This window comes from Mastigoproctus giganteus, chromosome 12 (assembly GCF_048544385.1).
Source record: "Mastigoproctus giganteus isolate SK-2022 chromosome 12, ASM4854438v1, whole genome shotgun sequence".
Classification (NCBI taxonomy): Eukaryota; Metazoa; Arthropoda; class Arachnida; order Uropygi; family Thelyphonidae; genus Mastigoproctus; species Mastigoproctus giganteus.
The window spans coordinates 126261440-126279851 of NC_143586.1; positions in this window are offsets into that span (position 1 = coordinate 126261440).

An 18412-nucleotide genomic window follows, 5' to 3' on the forward strand; every position below is an offset into this window, starting at 1 on the left:
ATCTTGGCCTCTCTAACCTTATTTGGGGGCTATTACATTTCAAATTGTACCTGTTGTGAGCTTCATTTCTTTTCATCGCTCGATCCCATGCTGTCTTTTTCTGCTCTATTTGATCCGCTAGCATTTCATTCACCATTTCAGCATTCTCTTCCTGCAATATTTTCTTAATGTGTGTTCATGGCTTCTGTGATTTTTGCTTTAAAAGTATTCCATAATTCAAATGTATTTGCCCTCTGTGGCCAGTCTGCCCAATTCATAGATGCCATATAGTGCCTTAAACTGCTAAAGTCTCCTCTTCTGAAGTTGAAACCAGTGCCTTCTCCTTTAATTACTACATCTTTCATCTGACAATTGCACAATCACTATCTGACAATGGTTCCTGTACTTTAAGCCCTCTGATGTCATCTGATTCATTAGTACTGATGAGGTCAACAATATTCTCACCACTAGTACTTTCTGTAACATGCTGATACAAATAATAATCATCTAGTTTATTTAAATAAATTTTTCCCCACAGTAAGTCTCTTTCCCACATATTACAATCAATCTGGGGCAGATTAAAGCCCCATAATAAGATATTCATGCATGCTTGCCCATTACACCTAAATGTTAGGGTTGAATTTGAAAGTCTGCAATTCTGCCCAGACTCGATAGGAGGGAGTATATGATGAGAGCCCTGTCGATCAATTCGGCCCGGGAAAGATTGTGCAAGGCTCAAGGGGTAGAATTTTTTTCAGCCTGGTCTGTACTTGTTAACAGGAGAGACTGCTTCTACAGGGATGGGATACACTTAAATAGAAAGGGTGCAAAAATGTTTACTGATGCTATCGAGGCAGTGTTAGGTGGGTCGGGAAACTGCTAGATTGGGGAGATACAAGGACTAATAGATTAACAGTAGCCACTGGCAGAGGTGAAAGTGATTCTTGCACTGCTTCTATTGGAATGAGCAGCAGCCTGAAAAATAAGATGCAGGATATTTGAGAGACTGCTGGGAATCATTGGGGTACAAGTAAACACATGGGTTGTGTTAGTGTAGCTAAGAAAAAGAACAGGTGCATGTATACTTGCGTGTACACCAATGCTAGGAGTTTAGTAAATAAATTTGATGAATTTGAGGTATTGCTCAAAACATCAAAGGCAGTTATTGTTGGGATTTCAGAGACGTGGTGTCACACAGATATAAGGAATGCAGAACTGGAATTTGGGGAGTACAATATCTACAGAAAGGATAGACAGGATAGGAAGGGAGGAGGGGTTATGCTATTAGTTAAGAAATACATAAAATCCAATGAAGTGAAGCCAGTCGACATTGCTGGACAGTGCAGTGTCGAGTCAGTTTGGTGTGACATAAGCATTGGGAGATCAAAATTGAGAGTAGGAGTGTGCTATAGACCTAATGACTCTGAAGAGTATAATAAGAAATTGTACAGGGAAATAGAGTGGGCCAGTAAATCAGAGAGTCTTATAATGGGGGATTTTAATTTCTCAGATATTGACTGGAATTTGGGGGCTGGTCACTCACACACGAGCAAGGCTTTTGTGGATTTATTGGATGATTGTTTTCTACATCAGCATGTTCGGGAGGCAACTAGAGGGAGTAATACTCTTGATTCAGTAAGTAGTCTGCTTTTACTTTGTCAGCAACCTTGCCATATCTCTCCCTGTAGTGTTTAGCGAATTTTGGGTACAATGCCGTCGAAAAATATGCAACCCTGCTCGAGCTGCGAAAAACTTTCCGACTGCCTAATAAAATGTTCTTCATTATCATGCCAGCTTCTTTTTTGCAATTTTTGTAGTGGCATTAAAGATCTAAAACGGACAGCACAACTTAGGAAATCAAAGTGGAGATGTGTACTCTGCCGCAAGCAAAATAGGGATTCGTCAGATACAGCTGACAATTTGGCTGCTCCCTTAGTGCAACTGCCTCCCTCCCCCACAGTCTCTCCCTCTAGAATGCTGAATGTTGTTAATGACGTCACCACACATATTAATTCCACTCTCAGTGAACCGGCTACGAATAGCAACTTTTTGCCTGGGGTTACTGATAATTATTCTCAAACGGAATCACAGGCTCAAATCAGCTGCGCTTTTTGCAGGTGTAACACTGAGAAACTTGAAACTATTGAAGGCATTCTAAGAAAACTGTATTCAGAAAATAGCTCGCTAAGGGAACGTCTGAGCCAGCTTGAAGATTATCAACGAAAGTCCTTGAGCGTACTACAAGGTCTCTTGCCCATGAACACTAGACTCCCTTGTCCTGGCCCACTGGAACGCCCATCTTCCCCACCTGAGTCATCGCTACTACCCGAAACGGATACAGTTACACTCTCTAAAGACAGCACCTATAGCGCCATGCTAATATCAATGAAACGGAACTCTGACATTGCAGGCATGAATGGAGCACAGCAAAGCCAGATGCCCGAACCTCAACCGACGCAAGCATCCCCACACCAACGGTATTCCAGAAACAGCAAAACCACCTTGATTGGCGCAAGAGTAGTTAACACTAGCCTCAGAATACGAGATCGCCAAGCCACCAGCAATACTCATGCAAATATCTTCATTAGCAGGCTGGATCCGTTGACAAAAGTTGAAGAAATTCAGGCACTATTGATGGAACTAGGCATACCCGAAAAGCCTTTCAAAATCAATACCAAGCATCCATCTTATGCTTCCTTTAGGATTCAGATTGATGGGCCTAATTACCAACAATACCTCAATGCAGAATACTGGCCCAGAGGTCAGTTGGTAATGCCATATTATGGGACACCAAAGAACAAGAACTTATCAAGCCCGAACCCCATTCCACAACAATGTATAACTACACCAGCATAGCTACCTGTCTTCTCTAGCGGAGTCTCCCAAATTATATCCGAGAGCGGGTGCAACTTATGGAAGTCTAACGTGGAGATGACGAGCGAACATCGGACTGATCGCATTCCAGTTAGAATATCCAGAATGAGAGCACATCGAACGCGACATCGATCCTGGGCCGAGATTTCAGATCATTATGTGAAAAGCAAATACTGTTCCAAGAGTAATCTCATCATAGTACAACCTTCTGTCGAAGTAAAAATTCGATGTTTCCTACAAAACATCAGGAGTGTCAAAAACAAGCTAGAGGGTCTACTTGATTTGCTTTCCTGCTCAGAGTACAACTTTGTCATTCTGATTGAAACCTAGCTCAGAGATGAAATGGAAATTGCTGCCTTCACCTCAAATCTTGGCTATCACACGCTGACTGCTAATAAAATTGGGAGACGAGGTGGCGGTGTAGCAATCTGTCAAAAGAGTTCACTACCCCTGATTAAGGCATCCACTTATCCAGGAGGTGATATAGAAGCTGTTCTTGGAATCTACCGAATTGCGGGTTTGTTGATCTCCGCCGTTTATTTACCTCCACCAGTTTCTGAGGATTCTGTCCTTAATCTGACAGCATGGCTGTCATACACAATCAATCATCGGCAAAAGCTCATCATCCTCGGAGACTTTAACCTTCCACTGCCAGCCACAAAGAAGCTCCTAGATACTCTGTCACTGAACATGTCGGAAATGGGCATTGGTCTTATTCATGTTCCTCCCTCACACGGCGATGCCACCCTGCAGCACATCTTCTCAAACTGTTTAGTAGAGGTAACCCTGACCATAACTGAGAACTTCCTCACGTCCGATCATGTTCCGATTGCTGCGATGATATCTCTGCAGGCACCTAAGGATGAACGTACACAAGTACAAACTACGAACACTGTCAGGAGAGTATACAATCCAAAATACATCAACATTGGAAAAGTTACTACCCTTTTCCAACTTTACCCATGAAATATACTGGCTGAGCTTAACATAAATGAGGCTGCCTACTGGCTTTCGAGATGGATGGAATTCATTGCAAGGTCTGCAATGTCCAAAACTTGCATCCTTAGTCCCCACTCAAAGCCATGGTGGAATGACCTCCTGACCAAGGCCTTTAGGGAAAAACAGGCAGCCCATGCCCCTTACAAGAAGTCGCCTTCACAAGAGTCATACGCCAGATTTTCCAAAGCAAGGATGGATTTCCAGAAGAGGAAACAATTTTCTATTGACAATTTCATGAACGGCCGTCTATCCAGGGGAAAACGTGTGTGGTCCACAAGTCATAGTTGCACCCCTCTGCCTTTAGATGTCCAGGAATGGTGTGAGCATGTGCTGCGTTTTAAGCGAGATCACCGTGTGTCCGAAGCATATCCTTGGAACGAAGTGCTTAAAATTTCTTCACCTACTAGTAATACAGAAATTTCCGAAGAACTAATAAAAATAATAAATTCACTACCTGACAAGTCCACCATAGGAATTGACGCAATACCTCTGTTTAGTCTAAAAATTGCTTCTCATTTCATCAGCAAAGAGCTCACTCAACTCTACAACAAAGTACTCAAATTTGCACAGTGGTTATCATACAGAGTCGTGGCAGTTCCGAAAAAGTCTCATGCAAAAAGACCGGCTGACTTCAGGCCAATATCAATTGCCTCTCCTTTCCTGAAATGCCTCGAGAAGTGCATCTATAATGATGTAGCACTCGCAATCTTTGCGCATAGGCCAGAACTCACCCATTATGCCAGGCCTAATAGATCTACGGTAACCTGCCTACAGTCATTATCACAGAAAATACTTCAGGCCTGGAATGACAACGAAGATCTTCACACCATTTTTCTCGACATGAAGTCTGCTTTCGACTCAGTCCAAATAACACCACTTCTTGCCTTACTTGAGAGATTCTACAGGATATCCGGAAAGATGCTCGAGATCCTCAATAATTTGCTATCTAGGAGAATGCTTCACTTTGAAGGCGATGGCGTTAAAGTCACTAAAAGCGTCGAAGTAGGGATCCCACAAGGTAGTTGTCTCTCAGCCTTGTTATTTGCAGCAATATTCGTTCAACTAATGGATCAAATTCCAGCGTTCCTATCTTATGCTGATGATATTGTTTGCTATTTGCCATGCAAAGGCTATGTTGGTCCTTCACAAGAAAGACAAACCGCCTCTGAATCTGTAAACAGCTACCTAAATACATTCTATAAGTATGCTAAATTTTTTGGCCTGTCAGTCAATCCAGAGAAGTCAAACTATCTTATCTTTACGCCAAGTCAGATGACTTCTACTGATACTGCATCTTCTCTACTTCCGGTATTGGCAGGAAATGTCCTGACTCCCACAAGCTCAGTATTCCAAAGCCCCTGAGAGCGTTCTGGGGAATGAAAATTGATCTGTGCAAAACGCACAATAAGAAAATAATCAAGAAGTACCTCGCAACTTATATCTGTAGTGTACTCTCCTATGCCATGGAAGTTTGGTCGGCGGCACCACCCACCAGCCTCAGGAAACTGTGGGGCCTCGAATTCTGGGTGCTGAAGTGGGCCAACTTGTGGTCGCACCAGATCTACACAACATCTAAATCTACTCTCTGCGGCAACCTGCAATATACGCCCATAGTCCACAGAGCCCATGTGCTAAAAATAAAGTCATTCCTTCATCTGTGCTCAGCAAAGCAGGATCACATCAACATCTGGAACACGGTTGGTTGGCGTTTGCCAGGCAGACATCTCCGTAGTACCTCTCCTTATGCTCAAGGCTCCAGCGGTTACAGAATTTCAAAAGACACTTCCCTAATGTGACTCTGGACACTCTCAACTCGCTCAACATCGACATCGACCTATGGACGATAGACAAGGCATATCGAGATGGCATCTTGTCCCATCTTGCTGTTTGTAAAGGACATTTATGTAAGTGCCGATCTTAGTTAGCAGATATAATTTCATGTTCAGCTCAACTTGTAGCCCTTTTTCGCTGTAATTACTACTTCAATCATTTTTACATTTTGACTATTATTTTTGCTTTGAACTATTAATTATTATTTTATTTATTTATTTATTATTATTTTTTTTTATAAATCAAAATCACTTGTATAAACAACTAATTGTAAGATTCCTCCGGCTTTCTGTGTAAGGAATCACTAGTGTATAAAATTTATGTTAATAAAGAATCTTATTATTATTATTTGATTATCAGTAGTGATTCTTCATGCATTAAGACTCTGCAGATAAATGAACCACTAGGTGGCAGTGATCACAGTGTTCTGAAGTGGGATTTACTCAAAGAGGTAACTACCATTAGGGGTAAAGGGAAGGGTTATTGCTTTCGTAAAGGACTCTACGATGGACTGAGATAGTATTTAAATTCTATACAGTGGGACCAACTGATGATGTTACCAACAGCAAATTCAAAATGGAAAGCATTCAAAGAACTTATCTTGGAAGCTACTAGGCTTTACATACCAACTAAGAAATATTGTTCAAGGTTTAGGCCTAAGTGGATGTCAGATGAACTAATGAGACATATGGCAGAGAAGAAAAATGCATGGGATACATACAAATTAACACATGACACAGAAGCCTGTGATAGATACAAGTTGATCTGTAACCAAGTTACAAAGGAGGTTAGGCAGGCGAAGGCAGATTACGAGAAATCTTTGGCAAGGGATGCAAAGAAAAACAGCAAAGAGTTCTTTACTTATGTAAACTCTAGAAGGAAGGGGATAAATCAGATTGGTCCACTTGATATCGATGGGTCAACTGTTGATGATCCTGCTCAGGTAGCTAACAAACTAAATGAATATTTTGCATCTACATTCACACATGAGGAATTATTCAGCGAGGGGAATGCCAGAGGTGTATTCAACTCTGGCAGTAAGCTAGATAATCTTGTAATAACTGAGAGTAAAGTGGAGGAGAAATTGTAGAAGATAAATACAAGAAAGGCATCTGGGGTGGATGGGATCTATCCAGTTATATTAAAGGAGGCAGCAAAGTAAGTAAGGAAACCCTTAGCCATAATTATGAGAGCTTCCTTGGACTCGGGGGAAGTACCCATGGACGGGAGATGTGCAAATGTGACCCCAATTCACAAAGGAGGATCAAAGGGCGACACAAATAATTATAGACCTGTTAGTTTAACAGACCGGAAAGACCATTATAGACCGGAAAATTAATGGAGGCACTGGTTAAAGAAGCACTGCAGGATCATCTAGACAAGACTTCAGTTATAGCTCGGACACAGCATGGTTTTGTTAAGGGGAAGTCTTACCTGACCAATTTGATTGGATACTATGATGCAGTCACAAAAGAACTGGATGCAGGTGATAACTTTGATATTATATATCAAATGTGCAACTTGTGAAATGTTTGCCAAACTATCTGGAACGGAACATGATATTGCCATGGGTGATGTCTTTGTGTGTGCGTGATGTAAGGAGTGTAAGGAAATCAGGCGACAACTCAGCGTTGTTATGGGCCTATATGAGAGTTTTAAGGACAGGGTGGATGCCCTCAAAAGATCTAAATTGAGGGGCCCATCAGGCTCTCAGCTGCCCACATCAACGCCAGAGCTTGCACTTGGTCATCACGCAGCACAGCGGCAACCCCCAAGGCAGAATGTGCTGGTCCCACAGGAGCTAGTAGTTGTTGGTGACTCTATTGTCAGGGAAACAGGAAACATGCTTTGTAAAAAGGATAGGTGGAACAGGACCAGGGGCAAAGGTTATTGACGTTGTAGAGCAGATATCATCTTTTCAGGGCACAAAAGGTGATATAGTTGTACACGTTGGCACTAATGATATCAAGAGTAGGAGACCAGCAGAATTACTTAACAAGTACAGGTCACCGATGAAAAAAAGCCGTGAATTAGGGTTGAAAAGTGTCTGCAATTCTGCCCAGACACGATGGGAGGGAGTATATGATGAGAGCCTTGTCGATCAATTCAGCCCTGGAAAGATTGTGCAAGGCTCAAGGGATAGAATTTTTTTTCAGCCTGGACTGTACTTGTTAACAGGAGAGACTGCTTCTACAGGGATGGGATACACTTAAATAGAAAGGGTGCAAGAATATTTACTGATGCTATCGAGGCAGTGTTGGGTGGGTCGGAAAACTGATAGCTTGAGGGATACAAGGACTAATAGTTTAACAGTAGCCGTAGGCAGAGGTGAAGGTGATTCTTGCACAACTTCTATTAGAATAAGTAGCGACCTGGAGCGAGGGGTGTTGGGGGTTTCAGGGACAGGTGGCAGTCATCGTGAAACAGGTGGGTATATGGGATGTGTTAGAGTAACTAAGAATAAGAATACGTGCATGTATACTTGCATGTAAACCAAGGCTAGAAGTATAGTAAATAAATTTGATGAATTTGAAGTGTTGGTCAGGACATCAAAGGCGGATATTGTTGGGAAATCAGAGACGTGGTGTCACACAGATATAAGGAATGCCAAACTGGAATTTGGGGAGTACAATGTGTACAGAAAGGATAGACAGGATAGGAAGGGAGGATGTGTTATGCCGTTAATTGAGAAAAACATAAAATCAAAAGAAGTGCATCCAGTTGATATAGATGAACAGTGCACAGTTGAGTCAGTTTGGTGTGACATAAGCACTGCAAAAGCAAAAATAAGAGTAGGAGTGTGTTATAGGCCTAATGACTCGAATGAGTACAATGAAGAATTGTACAGAGAAATAGTGGGCTAGTAAATCGGAATGTCTTATAATGGGGGAATTTAACTTCCCAGATATTGACTGGAACTTGTGGATTGGGCACTCACACACTAGTCAGACTTTTGTGGATTTATTGGAAGATTGTTTTCTGCAGCAGCATGTTCAAGAGGCAACCAGAGAAAGTAATACTCTTGATCTGGTTATCAGCAGTGATCATTTATGTATTAGGAATTTGCAGATAAAAGAACCACTAGGTGGCAGTGATCACAGTGTACTGACGTGGGATTTACTTAAAGATTGAATTACCATCAGGGGTCAAGGAAAGGGTTTTTGCTTCCGTAAAGGTGAGTACAGTGGTCTCCGACAGTTTTTAAATCTGTACAGTGGGATCAACTGACGAGGTTACCAACAGTACATTCTAAGTGGGTAGTTTTCAAGGAATTAATCGTGGAAGCTACTAAAAGTTTCATACGTATTAAGAAATATTGTTCAAGGTTTAGTAGAGTGTGATCACTGTGATCACTGCCACCTAGTGGTTCATTTATCTGCAGATTCTTAATGCATGAAGAATCACTACTGATAATCAAATCAAGAGTATTACTTCCTCTAGTTGCCTCCCGAACATGCTGATGTAGAAAACAATCATCCAATAAATCCACAAAAGCCTTGCTAGTGTGTGAGTGACCAGCCCCCAAATTCCAGTCAATATCTGGGAAATTAAAATCCCCCATTATAAGACTCTCTGATTTACTGGCCCACTCTATTTCCCTGTACAGTTTCTTATTATACTCATCAGAGTCATTAGGACTAACTATAGCACACTCCTACTCTCAATTTTGATCTCCCATTGCTTATATCACACCAAACTGACTCGACACTGCACTGTCCAGCGATGTCGACTGGCTTCACTTCCTTGGATTTTATGTATTTCTTAAATAATGGCATAACCCCTCCTCTCTTCCTATCCTGTCTATCCTTTCTATAGATATTGTACTCTCCAAATTCCAGTTCTGCATTCCTTATATCTGTGTGACACCACGCCTCTGAAATTCCAACAATATCTGCCTTTGATGTTTTGAGCAATACCTCAAATTCATCAAATTTATTTACTAAACTCCTAGCATTGGTGTACACGCAAGTATACATGCAACTGTTCTTTTTCTTAGCTAACCTAACACAACCCATGTGTTTACTTGATTTTGAGACTACTGGGAATCATTTTACAATGATTCCCAGTAGTCTCAGAAATATCCTGCATCTTATTTTCCAGGCTGCTGCTCATTCCAATAGAAGCAGGGCAAGAATCACTTTCACCTCTGCCAGTGGCTACTGTTAATATATTAGTCCTTGTATTTCCCCAATCTAGCAGTTTTCCGACCCACCTAACGCTGCCTCGATAGCATCAGTAAACATTCTTGCACCCTTTCTATTTAAGTGTATCCCATCCCTGTAGAAGCAGTCTCTCCTGTTAACAAGTACAGACCAGGCTGAAAAAAATTCTACCCCTTGAGCCTTGCACAATCTTTCCAGGGCTGAATTGATCAACAGGGCTCTCATCATATACTCCCTCCTATCGTGTCTGGGCAGAATTGCAGACACTTTCAAATTCAACCCTAATTCACGGCTTTTTTTCAACAGTGACCTGTACTTGTTAAGTAATTCCGCCGGTCTCCTACTTTTAATACCATTAGTGCCAAAGGGTACAACTATATCACCTTTTGTGCCCTTAAAAGATGATATCCGCTCTACAACGTCATCAACCTTTGCCCCTGGCAGACATACCCTGGTCCTGTTCCACCTATCCTTTTTACAAAGCATGTTTCCCGTTTTCCTGACAATAGAGTCACCAACAACTACTAGTTCCTTTGGGACCAGCGCATTCTGCCTTGGGGGCTTCTTCTATGTTGCGTGATGATCAAGTGCAAGCTCTGGCACTGGTGTCGACAACTGAGAGCCTGATGGGCCCCTCACTTTTAATCCTTCGAGGGCATCCACCCTGTCCTTCAAGCTCTCATATAGGCCCATAACATTGCTGAGTTGTCGCCTGATTTCCTTACACTCCTTGCATAGCGCACACACACACAAAGACGTCCCCCATGGCAGTATCATGTCCTGTACCCAACTGCTCCACAAACATCAAGCAAATAGTGCAGTTTAAAAGGCTGTGATTCAGAGTGCAACTGCCCCCCTCAGTTCTCCCCTGAGCCACAGCACTCCCATTAGCTTGAGCCTTTTGCTTTGCTGCTCTGGTCTGAGTCATGATTTTGATTTAATTTCAATAAAATTTCAATTTCAGTACAAAATTAAAACCCAAACTTGTATCCCAACACAGTTATAACGCTATATTTATGTTTCAGTATCGAGTGTTATCTACGAAATCCCTTTATATAACTTCCATATCAAGTTAAGTATTAATTATTTATTTTTACTAATTATTTATGTTACATAACCTAAGTCATTATATGTATAGTTAAAAGTACAATTTAATTGACAATGAAGTTCAACAAGATTAATAGATTTTACTGATTAATTGACAATATTATGTACTGTACTATACTATATTAAGCTTATGCTATCTAGTTCGAGATATTTTGTATCGCGTAACAATGGCGGCAATTTACGAACGGTAAACACGTGATTTGATACCCTTACCGATACTAAGTAATGCCTACAAAATCTCTATCTAAGTTACTTTAAACTAAGTATCATAAATAGGAATATAAAGCTACTCTAGAAAAGAAATTAATATGCTAATTTAAGCTAATAAAACAGAAAATAAATCAGAAAAAAACTTCTCTGTTCCAGGAGTGGCAAAAAGCTACGTCCGCACAGGCTACTCTCGCTCTCAAACAGACTTGATTACAGACTAGCTTATACCTACCATAGGCTTCTTGTCACCTGATAGTTTATATGCATCCCATGCTTTTTTTTCTCTGCAACGAGTCTCATTAGTTCATCTGACATCCATTTAGGCCTAAACCTTTAACAATATTTCTTAGCTAGACAAAAAGCCTAGTAACTTCCAAGATTACCTCCTTAAATGCTTCCCATGTAGAATTTGCTGTTGGCAACATCATCAGTTGGTCCCACTGTATAGAATTCAAAAACTGACTGAGACCACTATAGTCACCTTTACAAATGCAAAAACCTGATGGTAGTTACATCTTTAAGTAAATCCCACATCAGCACACTGTTATTACTTGCCATCTAGTGGTTACTTTATCTCCAGATTCTTAATGCATGAAGAATTACTGCTGATAATCAGGTCAAGAGTATTACTAGCTCTGGTTGCCTCTCGAACATGCTGCTCTAAAGAACAATCATCCAATAAATCCACAAAAGCCTTGCTAGTGTGCGAGTGACCAACCCACAAGTTCCAGTCAATATCTCAGAAGTTAAAATTCCCCATTATATTACAATCTGATTTACCGGCCCACTCTATTTCTCTGCACAGTTGTTCATTGTATTCATCAGCATCATTTGGCCTATAACCCACTCCTACTCTCAATTTTGCTTTCCCAGTACTTATGTCACACTGAACTACCACCCATGTAGGTAACTTATTCCAGTAATTTGTAACTTGCTGCTAAAATTTCCAGGGATCCAGTCTAAACATTTCTCTCCATAACTTGAATTTTTGGCCCCTAGCTCTAGAATAATTTATAACCTTGAAAATTTCATCCTCATTCATTTTACTATTGCCTCTCAGAGCTTTAAACATCACAATAAAATTGCCTCTAGGGTGCCTAGTTTCCAAGCTGTGCAACCTACATATTCGACGTCTTTCCTCATAAGGACATCCTTTTGCCAATCTCTACAGGCAAGTTACCCATCTCTGGAGCCTTTCAAGAAACTCAATGTCTTTTTTTAGGTGCAGTCTCCACACTTGAACACAGTATTCCAAGTGTGGTCTAACAATGGCCTCATATAATGGGATTATGACATCCTTATCTCTAGCAGCCAATGTTCGATAAATCATCGATACGACACTATGAGCCTTCCTTGCAACCTGTCTACAATGCTCAGAGAACTTCATGTCTGACCATATCATAACTCCCAGTCCCTTTCTTCCACTATTGGCTTTAGCTCAACTTTACCAAATGTGTAAGTTATTTTGGGGTTACTGTTTCCTGGGCGTAAGACCTTCCACTTTGCTGGGTTAACGTATAGCTGCCACTTTTCTGACCATCCCTGAAGTCTATCTAGGTCACTCTGAAGAAGCTCTGCTTGGCGTTGATCATTAGTTACTCTACCAATCTTTACATCAGCTGCAAATTTATACATCATGCCCTCTATCCCTTCATCGATGTCATTTAAGAAAATCACAAACAACAGTGGTCCCAATACTGATCCTAGGGGAATCCCACTTATATTAACCCAATCAGAGGAATAACCATTTATCACAACCCTCTGCCTCCTGCCCTGAATCCATCCAGCTATCCATCTAAGGATTTTCCCTGTGATTCCAACCTGTTCCAGCTTATAAAATAACAGCCAATGTGGGACTGAGTCAATTGTTTGCTGAAATTTAAGTAAACAATGTCGAAATTATTCCCTAAATGCAGCTCATGAGTGACCCTGTCAAAATAGCTAACCAGATTTTATAAACATGAGTTTCCCTTTACAAAGTCATGCTGTATATCCTGCAGAATTCCATTTCTATCCAAATGATCCTGAATTCCACCCTTGATTTTCCCTACTCCTACTGAAGTTAGACTGACAGGCTGGTAATTTCCTACACTCTTAGAACCACCCTTGTGTATTGTAAAAAAAAAATCTAGTATTTTTCCAATTCAACGGATCTATCATGAATCCAGTGATGCTCTCATAAGTAGCCTTAATAGTTCAATGCACTCACTTGTCACCTCCCTTAAAATTATAGGGTGTATTCCATCAACCCCAGGAGCCATACCCGCCTGTAGGCTTGAAAGTCTTTTCATTAAATAATCAGGTGAAATTTCCATATCATTAATTACATATTTTTCAACTTCACTCCCATAATTTCTCATTGACACTGTTTTTATTCTGTAAATATCGATGCAAAGCAAATTTTGAGTTCATCTGCAACATTAGCTAGGATATCCAATACTATCCCACATCCATTAAATAAAGGTCTGATCTGGTTTGTCCTCTTCTTTGGATTTTTATATACAAAGAATTCCTTATCCCCACTCTTTGCTCCCCTTGCCAGCAATTTCTCATAATCTGCCGTTGCCACCCCAACCTTTTCTGTGGCACTATTACAGATCAATTTGTAGCTGTTATAGGCTTTCGTACTTTTTATTGCTCAGTAACATTTTCCACGCCATCTTTTTCTGCTCAAGTAATCTGGCAACTTCATTACTCATCCAACTTGGAATCTCCCTCATTGAGTATTTTTTTAATGGTGTACACATATTCAAGGCTTCTATCGTTAATGTTTTAAAGGTATACCATCATTCAATTGTATTTGCATTCTGTGGGATATCTACCCAGTCAATAGAGGCCATACTACACCTTAAGGCGTCGTAATTTCCTTTCCTAATATTTTAACCCATTCCTTTGCCTTTAACTGCTGCTACCTCTCTTTTCATCGACCACAGTAGAACTCCGTAATCACTTCCTGCTACTAGTTCCTGTATTGTTAGTCCTATTTTGTCATCTGGTTCATGGGTGATGAACAGATCTAGAATATTCTTTTCTCTAGTACTTTCCCTGACATGTCGATACAAATAACAATCATCTAGACAAGAATGCTGTAATAGTTAAGACATAGCATGGGATTGTTAAAGGGAGGTCTTGTCTGACCAATTTGATAAGATACTATGATGTGGTCACAAAGGAATTGAATGCCAAAAATAATTTTGATATCATATACCGTACTTCCCCATGTACCTTTTTTAAGATGTACCTTTTTTCGAAAAATTTGGGGTCAAAAAACTGGGTGCGTCTTATACAGGTGGTTGTAGATTTTTTTACTTGCATTTCCCGCTTTTTCGCGCTTGTTGTCTTTGCGCTCATTGTTTCGCACTTGTTACCAGTATACAGTGAAACTTCTCCTAACGGACACCTCTCGTTAACGGACATTCTCTACAACGGACATTTTCAAATTCCACAACTCACCTCCATTGGTTTTAACTTGTTTGCAGCTTCTGTCTAGCGGACATTCTCTGTAACGGATGCGGACAGGCAATCTGCACTGTTTCGTTTAGATTAGCACTTAATTTGATCTCCCCATAACGGACAGCGGGCGAGCTCACGGCCCTTTTTCTAGGAATGTTTCTTCCACGTATTGCCTCAATCGTGTGTTTATTTTCTATTTCCGATTCTCTGAATTTTATCAAGGTTTACGTCGCGGTTCTAAACACTTTTTCAAGAATTTTAAGGCACGTGTAAAACTTCTGATGAATTCGGTGTATGCATGGAGGGGGAGGGGAGAATATAGTCGGCCTTTCGTCGTTTCAGTTTTCAGTTTTGTTCAGTGTCGTGTGAAGTGCACAATGCCTTCTCGTAAACATTTAACTTTAAAAGATAAAGTCGAACTCATTAATAATGCGTATGATCGGCAAAAAAATAGTGTTCGCAATCTCGCTACAAAATTCAAACTCGGGAAGACGCAGGTAAGCGACATCCTAAAGAAAAAAAATGAACTGCTCAAACAATTTTGGCAACACGGAAATGATCAGGTTCAAAAATCATTCCCGAAAACTGTTGGACTTCAAATTTGTCGCGCACGTGCTAAAAAAATTCCCATTAATGAGCCTATTATTAGGGAAAAGGCTTTGGAGGTTGCGAAATCTATGGGAGTAAATGAGTTCAAAGCTTCTGTGGGATGGCTAGACAAGTTCAAAACTCGGCATAAAATTTCTTGGAAAACCGTAAGTGGTGAAGGATCTGTTGATACTGGGGTTGTAACAGAGTGGACCGTCAAACTGGAAGATTTATGTCGTGATTTTGAAGCTAAGGATATTTATAACTGTGATGAAACAGGGTTGTTTTTTAAAGCTCTTCCTGAAAAAATAATGAGTCTAAAAAACGAAAAGTGCCAGGGCGGAAATATTTCTAAGGAACGCTTGACTTTATTATTGTGTACAAATATGCTGGGAGACTTTGAACAACCTCTTGTTATAGGAAAACCACAAAATCCTCGTTGTTTCAAGGGCATAAAGTTGAATCTTTTGGATGTTGACTGGAAGTCTAATAAAAAAGCGTGATGACACGAGATATCATGAGCGAATGGATAAGTCACTTTAACCAAAACATGATTCGTCAAAACAGAAAAATTATTCTTTCCATGGATAATGCTGGATCTCACCCGCACATTGAATTGTCCAACATTCAAATCATTTTTCTGCCACCAAACACATCTGCAGAGTGTCAGCCCTTGGATCAAGGGATAATAAAAATTTTTAACTTCACTACAGAAAACGTGTTTTAAGACATCTCATTGCAAACATGAACGATGTAACATGTGTGAGTGACCTTGCAAAGAAAATCAGCATCCTAGATGTGATTCAATGGATTTCCTCTTCAGTAAACGCAATTAGAAAACAAACTGTCGTGAACTGTTTTGTAAAGTCTGGCTTCTCAAACGCAAAAATTGAAGTTGTGAACAGTAATGTGGAACACCAAAAAGAACGACAACTTCAACATCTATTGATAATGTATGATACTTCCGCTACAAGTGACCCTGGCTACAAAGATTTAGACTCAAACCTCACTACAGAAGATGGTGCTCTAGATATCAATGACATTATCATCGATATTTTTCAAGAAGTTCCTCATGAGGATGAAGAAATGGAAGGAGGTCATTCTGTCGAAGAACATATTAACGACGAACCACCGATGAAAGTAGAAGCGCTCATACAAATCAATTGTTTAAAAATGTTTTTCGCCGCTGAAGAAGATACTGAAGGACTTTCGATGGTTTCTTCACTCCAACCAAATGTTGAAAACAAAATTATCAGCCGGAAGAAGGTGCAGAAGAAAATAAGTGATCACTGTATGCATTTTTCTTAAGATAAAGTCATAATATGCATAGCACAATTGTACGTATATTATTTACAAAAATATTGTGCAAAATCTGTATATAATTTAATTTAATTTTACATTAAACGTTTAACGATTTTTCTTTATCTCTTGTGTATGTAATTGTATATTATTTACAAAAATATTGTTCAAAATCTGTATATATTTTAATTTAATTTTACATTAAACGTTTAACGATTTTTCTTTCTTTCTTTTTTTTTTTTTCCTCCCTCAGACTTCTTGTTAGCGGACACTTCTCTCTAACGGACACATTTTCGTTCCCCATGGCTGTCCGTTAAAGGGAAGTTTCACTGTATTAGGTTACGTTTTGCCACGTTCTGCCCAGAAATGGCTCAGAAAAGATTTTCGTACAGTGCTGAATTCAAGTTATGAGGATTTGTATGAATTTTATGATTAATAAAACTTGAGTTCAATAACTTTATGAAATACATTTTTTTTTCAAATTTCGGGCCCCAAAATTAAGGTGCGTCTTATACATGGGAACGTCTTATTACATGGGGAAATAGGGTACTTGGATTTCAGGAAGGTTTTCGATACTGTTGCACATGAAGACTGTTATGCAAATTAGAGAGGTATGGCATTAAGGGTAAGTTGCTACAATGGATAAAGGGATGGTTGAGTGGGAGACGACAGAGAGTGGTAATCAATGGACACTGCTCTTCGTGGGCATATTTTATTAGTGGAGTTCCCCAGGGTTTGGTGCTGGGCCCATTGTTGTTTTGTGTATTCATCAATGATATTTATGAAGGTATATCAGGATTAATGTCCAAGTTTGCAGATGATACAAAGGTTCACAGGGTTGTTAACGACAGTAAAGACAGTATGCTACTCCAACTGGATCTAGATAAGTTGGACAAATGGGCTGAGAAGTGGCAACTGAAGGTTAACATTGACAAATGCAAAGTACTGCATATGGGTAGAAATAATCCAAGAGAAACATACCAACTGTGTGGTACTACACTCAGGGAAGTGGAAAGTGAAAAAGACCTGGGGGGTAATTGTGCAGTCAAATATGAGGTTCACTGAGCAGTGCAGATGAGCTGCCAGGGCAGGTCATGGAGTCTTGTCAATGATATATAGGAATTTTGTTAGCAGGGACAAGGAGGTGATTATCCCATTGTTCAAGGCAATGGTCAGGCCACACCTAGAGTACTGTGTACAGGTCTGGAGGCCTCATTTTAGAAAGGATGCAGAGTTGCTAGAATGAGTACAAAGAAGGGCAACAAGATTAGTGAGGGGAACAAAGGGGTGCTCTTACCAAGAAAGGCTTAAGTTCTGCAAATTGCAGCACCTGCGAGGTGATCTGATTGAGGTGTATACGGATGCGAATGGATTGAGCAAGCTGAATGCTGATGAGATTTTTACTCTTGCTCAGATTAAGAACCTGAGGGGGCATAGATTCAAATTGAGGAAAGACAGTTGTAGAATAGATGTGTGGAAATTTGCCTTTAGCCAGCAGGTGGTTGATTGGTGGAACAGACTTCCATCTTTTGTTGTGGAAGTTAATAGCCAAAATAAATTTAAGGTTGAGCTGGACATTTGGAATGAATGGAAGGGTGAAATGGGAGGGGTGTTTTTTTTTTTTGGCTGATGCTGCATAAGCTTGCTTTCTTGCATGGTACGCCTCTACTAATGCTAATCTAGTTGATCTAAAAATTTTGTCCACCATGCCGAGTTCCCTTCCCATTTGTCCAATCAATTAGAGACAAATTAAAATCGCCCATAATAAGACATTCACGATTACTTGCCCATTCAATTTGCATATAGAGGTTCACATCATAATCTTCACAATAACCTAGCCTGAGAAACTGCTGAATCTGGGAATGCTTTTGTCATGCTCAGGCTGCTTTTGATAAGAAGCATGACCCCAT